This window comes from Gorilla gorilla, chromosome X, assembly GCF_029281585.2.
Source record: "Gorilla gorilla gorilla isolate KB3781 chromosome X, NHGRI_mGorGor1-v2.1_pri, whole genome shotgun sequence".
Taxonomy (NCBI): domain Eukaryota; kingdom Metazoa; phylum Chordata; class Mammalia; order Primates; family Hominidae; genus Gorilla; species Gorilla gorilla.
In genome coordinates this window covers 156,001,340-156,010,008 of record NC_073247.2, presented here as the reverse complement: position 1 = coordinate 156,010,008, position 8,669 = coordinate 156,001,340, and the positions used below count along the sequence as shown (strand labels likewise).

The window sequence follows — 8,669 nt, the reverse complement described above, 5'->3', positions numbered from 1 at the left end:
TGGGATTACAGGCATGAGCCACTGCACCTGGCCTTGAGTTATTTTTTATATGGTTTGAGGTAAAGGTCTAAATTCATTCTTTTGCATGTGGATATTCACTTGCTATAATACTATTTATTGAAGATAATATTTTTCCCATTAAATTATCTTGGCATTTTTATTAAAATTCAGTTTACTATAAATGTGAGATTTTATTTCTGGACACTAAATTCTATTCAGTTGATTATACATGTATATGTATATGTATATGCATATCTGTATTGAAACTTCTTATGCTAGTACTGCAATATCTTGATTACTGTAGTTTTATAATAACTTTTGAAATGAGGAAGTATGAGTCCTCTAGGTTTGTTACTCTTTTTGAAGATTCTTTTGGCTTTTATGGATTGCTTACATTTTTATATGATTTTTAAGATCAGCTTATCATTTTCTGAAAAAAAAAAAGCCAGCTCAGGTTTTGATATGGATTGTGTTAAATGTGTAGATCCACTGGAAGAGTATTGCCATGTGAATAATATTAAATCTTCTGGACCATGCACATGGAATATTTTTCTATTCAAAGTTACCCTCTTCAATTTATTTTAATGATGTTTTATAGTTTTCAGTGTATAGGCTTTACACTTCTCTTGTTAAGTTTATTTTAGGTATTTGACTGTAAATAAAATTATTTCTTAATTTCATTTTTTATATTTTTACTGGTATAGAGAAATATCATTGGTTTTTCTACATTAATCTTGTTTTCTGCAACCTGGTTGAACTGCTTCTTTTTGGATTGCTAAGGATTTTTTATCTACAGCTCATGTCATATGTAAATAAAAAGATATTTGCAATTACTACTTTCTGATACGGGTACCTTTTATATTTTTAAATATTCCTGGCTATTATTTCCAGTACAATTTTGAATAGAAGTGGTGAACACAAACATCTTCATTTTTTCCTTGTTTTTAGGGGAAAAAACTTTCATTCTTTCATCATTAGGTATGATGTTATATTTGAGTTTTTTGTAGATTCCCTTTGTTAGGTTGAGAAAGTTTCTTTCTATTCCTAGTTTGTTTAGTATTTTTTAAACAAAAAATGGATATCATTAAATACATTTTTTACATCTATTGAGACGATGATATAATTCCTGTTCTTTGTTCTTTTAATATGCTGTATTACACTATTTGAATTATGGATATTAAACCAACCTTGAATTTCTGGGCTAAATCTTACTTGGTCACTATACATAATTATTTTTATTTATTGCTGAATGTAGTTTGCTACTATGTAATTTAGGATTTGTTACACATATTCAAAATGGATATTCATCTCAAGTTTTCTTTTCTTTTGATGTCTTCATCTGGCTTTGGTATCAAAATAACATTGGCCTCATGGAATGAGAAGTGTTCCATGTTCTATTTTTTGGAGAAGTTTTTGAAGAATTGGTATTAGATGTTCTTTAAGTGTTTGGAATAATTCACTCATTTCTGGTCTTTTCTTTGTTGAAATTTACCTGATTTTAATTTACATATAATTTTTAAGCTATCTAATAACAGTACTCACTCCTTCTGGTATCTATTGCTATCCCCTTTACTGCCTTGAAACTTGAATGGGCATAAATCCTTGTCTCAATTTACCAGTGTTATAGCTAAGACCAGATTATAATATTTAACAATATCTACTGCAGAACTGAGTATAACACAAATAAATTATTCTTCATAAACTGTCCTAAAACTGCATGTTACCTATATTTGCTCATAGAGTCCAGCCAAGTAATCTTACGTTCCTCTTCTCATCTTATCCCCTGGCCTGCCAACAGTTTCCTGTAGGTCTTATTATGGTTCACCTACTTTACTAACCTCGTCCCAAATCCTCGAGATTAGATATAATCAATTTAGTTTTATGAGCTGCATAGATGTTACCTTGTTATTTCTGTATTATCCAGACACTTTGGCATTCCATTTTATAATGAGATCTAGTTTTAATTTTGCAAAACCAAAAGGATCATTCATTTTTTTTCTCTTACCCTAGAACAAAGTTATTTCCTTCTCTCAAAGGTGAATCCATGTCACCATCTCTAGAGAAAAAGGAAATAACGAAGAAATAAAAACATAGTGCCAGTCTAGTCATTTAGATTTTTTAAAACTGTGATCCTGTCATTCTAAGACACATTGGGCCCTATTCATTTAAATCATATCATCATGGAATGTTTAGAAGAAGAAGAAATCTTAGCAATATTTGGATAACTGGCCAGGAGTTCAAGACCAGCCTGGTCAACATAGAGAAACCCTGTCTCTACTAGAAATACAAAGAATTAGCTAAGCATGGTGGCGCATGTCTGTAATCCCAACTACTCGCAAGGCTAAGGCACGTGAACTGCTTGAACCTGGGAGGTGGAGGCTGCAGTGAGCCGAGATCGTGCCATTGCACTTCAGCCTGGGCAAGGGAGTGAGACTCTGTCAAAAACAAACAAACAAAAAACCCGAAATACTTAGATAACTGATAATAATTAGGTCAATTAATTACATTGTTGAATAAATTGATACTCATAGAGGTTAAGAATTAAAGTGACTTGCCTAAAATATTGTGGATAACATCAGGTACTTACTAGAACTCAAGATATACACAAATATCCTCACAGACAGTCACACAGACTCCCCATTCAACATATTAAATCTATTTATCGTACCTGAATTAAAAATAATATTTGATTAATGCTGAAAGAGAGGGTGCAAATAACAGAAGCCTTTTTCTTTTTCCTTGGGGTTAACTTTAACTTTTTTATTCTTCTTAACCTACACACTCTTGCCTTTTGCAGTTAATATCTGCTTGTTGGAGCTGTATACAGTACCTATTCCAAAGTTAAATAACTAAACTCAGCAATATTTGCAAGTTTTATGCTAAATAGAAATATAAAATGATAGTTATCATTTTCAACACATAAGCCTTACAACAACACTTTGAGGTAAGAAATATTATTTCTTGATTATTAACTTTTATATTTATGCATTCATATTAGTTGTACATATTTATGAGGTACATGGGATATTTTGATGCAGTCATACAATATGTAATATCAAATCAGTGTTACTGAGATATGAATCACTTTAAACATTTATCACTTATTTGTGTTAGATACATTCCAATCCCATTTTTCTACTTATTTTTAAATGTATGATAAATGATTGTTAACTATAGTCACCCTATTGTGCTACCAAACATTATATCTTATTCCTTCTATCTAACTGTATCTTTGTATCCATTAACCAACCACTCTTTATCCTCCATTACCTACCACTCTTCACAGCTCCAGTAACCATTATTTCATCCTCTATCTCCATGAGTTCTTTTTTTTAAATCTCCCATGTATGAATGAGAACATGCAATATTTGTCTTTCTGTGCCAGACTTATTTCACTTAACATAATGACTGCCAGTACTGTCCATGTATTTGCAAATGACAGGATTATATTATTTTTATTATCATCTTGTTATGTATCATTTTATGGCTGAATGATGTTCATATATATATATATGTATGTACGTATGTATAGATATAACATTTTCTTCATCCATTCATCCATCGGTGAATGCTTAGTTTGCTTTCATTATCTTAGCTATTGTGAATAATGCCACAACAGACATGAGAGTACAGATACCTTTTCAATATATTGATTTCATCTAGGCATATACCTAGCAGTAGGACTGCTGAATCATATGGTTTTTTTGTTGTTGTTGTTGTTTTTGCTTTTTTTTTTTTTTTTTTTTTGAGAGGGAGTCTCACTGTGTCGCCCAGGCTGGAGTGCAGTGGCGCACTCTCGGCTCACTGCAAGCTCCGCCTCCCAGGTTCACGCCATTCTCCTGCCTCAGCCTCCCGAGTAGCTGGGACTACAGGTGCCCGCCACCACGCCCGGCTAACTTTTTTGTATTTTTAGTAGGGATGGGGTTTCATCGTGTTAGCCAGGATGGTCTCGATCTCCTGACCTTGTGATCAGCCCGCCTCGGCCTCCCAAAGTGCTGGGAATACAGGCGTGAGCCATCATGCCCGGCCCATATGGTTTTCTTTTTAGTTTTTTGCGAAACCTGCATATTGTTTTCCATAGTGGCTGTACTAATTTACATTCCTGCTAACAGTATATGAGGATTCCCTTTTCTCTACATCCTCTCCAGCTTTTGTTATTGCCTGATTTTTTAAAGGTTAGCCCATTTATTTTACCACGAAGATCTTTTTCACACAATAAGCAGTAGCAACAGTCAATAGCTTTTGATGATTTTGAGAATGTGTTTTTTAATTATTTTCTATTTTTTGTAAATTTGTTATTTATAATTTGTGTGGGTACCTAGTAGATGTATATATTTATGGGGTATATAAGATGTATTGATATAGCCATGCAGTGCATTATAATCACATCATGGAAGATTGGGTATTCACACCCTCAAGCATTTATCCTTTGTGTTACAAGCAATCTAATTGCACACTTTAAGTTAATTTAAAATGTATAATTAAGCTATTAATGACTGTAGTCACTCTGTTTTGCTATCAGATAGTAGGTATTTTTCATCCTATCTAACTATTTTTTTGTACTCATTAACAGCCCCCACTACCCTTCCCAGCCTCTGGTAACCATCCTTCTACTCTCTATCTCCATGAGTTCAATTGTTTTTTTTTTTAGACCCCACAAATAACTGAGAACATCCAACATTTGTCTTTCTGTACCTGGCTTATTGAACTTAACATAATGATATCCAATGCCATCCATGTTGTTGTAAATAACTGGATCTCATTCTTTTCTGTGGCTGAATAGTACTCCATTGTGTATATGTACCACATTTTCTTCTTTATCCGTTCATCTGTTGATGGAGACTTTAGTTGCTTTCAAACCTTGGCTATTTTGAACAGTGCTGCAACCAACACAAGAGTGCAGATATCTTTTCAATATACTGATTTCCTTTCTTTTGGGTATATACCCAGCAGTGGGATTTCAGGATCATATGATAGCTCTAGTTTTATTATTTTGAGGAACCTCCAAACTGTCCTTCATAGTGGTTGTACTAATTTACATTCCCACCAATAGTGTACAAGGTTTCCCTTTTCTCCCCATCCTCACCAGCACAAATGCCTTTGTGATAAAAGCCATTTTAACTAGAGTGACAGGATATCTCGTTGTAGCACTTCTCTGATGATTAGTGATCTTGAACATTTTTATATACCTTTTCACCATTTCTATGTTCTTTATTGATAAATGCTTCTTCAGATCTTTTACCTATTTTTAATCAGATTTGTTTTCTTTTTTTGTAATGAGTTGTTTGAGTTCCTTATATGTTCTGGTAATTAATTCTTTGTCAGATGTGTTGTTTGCAAATATTTTCTCCCATTCTGTGGGTTGTCTCTTCATTTTGCTCATTGTTTCCTTGCCTTTGCAGACACTTTTTAACTTGATGTGATCCCATTTGTCCAGTTTTGCTTCAATTTCCTGTACTTGTGAGGTCTTAAAAAATATTTGCCCAGCCCAGACCAATGGTCTCTAGAAATTTTCATGCTACAAATCCTCACCATGATGTTCTACCACCTGAAACAAATAGATGAGGCTTCTGAAGAGGATGATATACTCTGGATGAATAGTAATCCATCAAATCTTGGCTACTGTGAACAGTGCCACAACTAACATGAGAATGCAGATATCTCTTCAGTATACTGATTTCCTGTGTTTTTCTGTTTCTTTTTTTTAATTCTCGGAATTTTACCTCCATTTTAGCTGTCTTACAGTGTAACAGCTGAAATTATTTTTATGGCACATCAAAAGTATCCTTGAAGGTCAAACCACATCTATGGGATGGTAATTTTGTATCATTCTTTCACATGCTGTTGTTGTTACTGCTTCACTGCTCATACACTCATATGCAACATTTCTACTGTGAGCTCTTGGTTTTCTCTTTTAACTGTCTCTTGATTTGATATGTTGTCAATGACAAACTCTACTGGGCTTGGTTATGGTCTCAACTTTTTGTTTAATCTTTCTGCTATTTTCATCATACCCAGATGTATCATCTGACTCTGGCTCATGATGTGGATCAGTTAACACTCATGAATTACAGCAAAGCCTAGGGCACATACTCTTGTTTATTGTCTAATTCGTTAATACATTCATGAATTCCTGCACATTCAGTTTCATTTTACAAGCGTTTTACAAATCATTTAATGATTATCTTCCTTTGCACTGTAAAGGTAATGATGAGAGAACCCAAGTATTATCTTGAATCAAACCCCAGAAATTTCCTGCCCAATAAGATCCTTCCCCCAACTTGGCTATTACAAGTAATTGCAATACTATTCTTCTAATAATTCAGTCCAAACTCCTGGGAGGCATTCATATTTGATTTCATTCTTTCTTTAGTATCTCACATCTAATCCATCAGCTGATTTTATTGTCTCTGGCTTCAAATCATATACATAATATGGCCACTTATCATCATCTCCACTGTTACCAGCCTAGACCAAGACACTATCCTCTCTTTCTTGGATTATTGCAATAGCATCTCTAATGTCACCCTGCTTCTGTACTTAAAACTCTCTCCAATGTCTATTCTCAGCACATTAGCTAGGTGATCCTTTACAAATAAACATACGTTTATGTAATTCTTCTGCTCAGATTTCTCTTCTGGCTACCCATCTCAACAAAATAACCAAAGTTTTTACAATAGCTTTTAAGGCCCTTCGAATTTTGCCATAAATTTTTCATTGTCCATATCCCTTACAGCTTCCCACTTCATCCCACTCAGCATAAGACACAATGGCCTTCTTGCTATTTATTGAAATGACCAGTCAAACCTTTGTCTCGAGACACCACTTGCTGTTCCCTCTGTTAAAAACACTCTTCCTCCCTTAGATATTATTCCAATTGTTGACTCTCTCACATTCTCTAAGTCATTGCCCAAATATTTTCTACTCAAGAAGGCATTACTGACTAACTTTAAAACACACCCACTCAGGCAAGCAAAGTAACCGTGTAAACCCTCATCACTGCTAATAAGTTCATTGGAAAATGTGAGGCCAGGCATCAGTCCTTGTTTCTTGAGCCAGAATATCAGTGCAAAAGAACCAGAAAAGAAGGTGCTTTCCGCCAGGGCAAAGGCTGCATGCAACACGTTCTCCATGGGTAATGTCTTTGTTCCCAATCCAACACAAGACCCAACCTGCCTTCTTCTTGACACAGGCATCGTTTCAATGGCACTGAAGAGAAATTCCCTTTCTTTGTTATCTTTAATATGTGTCAATAAGGAGATTATTTATTTCAGAATGTATGTTTTCTATAGCAATTTGGAAGCCATAGAAGCAGGAGGTTTCTGTAATCTGAACTTCTTGAACAAATTGTTCCACGAAGTTTTCATCTATTATCCCATCACATGCTGCGAAGAAAGCCAGAATATGGGATATAAAATATCTTTACTCAGGCTTCAGGGCTTCCCAGTGCCAAATGTCCTTGGACAGGTCCACCTCCTGGGCCATCCAGAAAGAAACCTCTACTTTCTTTTACATTTTCCAAATATCATGACAGACCATCAGAGCAGATAATAAAGTAAGTAATTATCAAAGCTGCTAGGATAGAACATGAGTTCCTCACTGAGGACTTGCCAGTGAAGCTCATTAGGATGAACTGCACTTTAATGAAGTAATACATTGAGTTTGCGGCCAACAGACTTATGTTGGAACTGGGTTTTAAGACTTAATGGAGAGTATTTCACTGCAAGGAAAGATTAAGTTCTTTGAGAAGAGAGTAGATGAGTATCAAAAGATGACAGTGATATCAAGTGCAATAGATAATTATTTTACTTTGGATGCCGACTTCTAAATAAGCTTAATATATGCTGTTATTTTGCTGATTTTTTTCCTCTAATCGAAAAGAAAACAGCTGAAGTGTATCAACTAGCTACATCATCAATTGTCCATAGTGTTCATTAACAGCATCTTTCTTTAAAACTGTATAGTTACCTCACAAACAATACCGTTGATTTATAATGCTAGTGGTATCACCTAGAAAGAGAGAAATTTTAAGACAAAAGCTACTCAAATTCTTTTAAAAGAGCTTGCCCAGTTTTCGCTTTTGTGGGATTGCAGTGGCAGTGGTAGTCTTGGCTTTAAAGTGAGTGGCAACCCTCTAGTGAGCTTGGGCCAGTAGGATTAAACATTCACATCCTAGCGCAGGCAGTTGAAAGATGCAGCCCACTGCTCCAAACAGATTTTAAAGTTTATTTAACTAATTTGTATATAAAATTTTTGCTTTACAACCACAAACATTGTTTGTCCTGTCAAGGTACTAGCCTAATTTATTTGGTTTCTACACCGAATACAAAGTATTCTATTGACCACCAATGGAAATTAATTTGAAATTTACTAAATAACTAAAGTAATTAAACTCGTGTAGACTAAGCATGTAATTTCTAAGTTTTACTTTCTTTAATGAATTGAAATACTGTTTTTTCAACTTTAAAATCAATCCTGTGCATACTTAGGTATTAGTCGGTTGGTACCACATAAAAGACAGGTTGTTATTTATCCTGTAGTCTAGGTAGAGTGTCATGAGATTCCATGCCCCACATGAGGTAGAGTACTATGGGATAAGAGTTGGATAAAAGATAATAGGGTATCTTTCAGGGCAAGAAGATTCTAACTTACATCATTGGAAATTTAGG

At 34.5% G+C, this 8,669-nt stretch overlaps 1 pseudogene; it reads right to left on the bottom strand.

Moving 5' to 3' along the window:
* Positions 1-6,785: 6,785 nt before the first annotated feature.
* LOC129529849 (ribonucleoside-diphosphate reductase subunit M2-like) lies at positions 6,786-7,524 on the bottom strand (annotated as a pseudogene).
* Between the last annotated feature and the right edge of the window lie 1,145 nt (positions 7,525-8,669).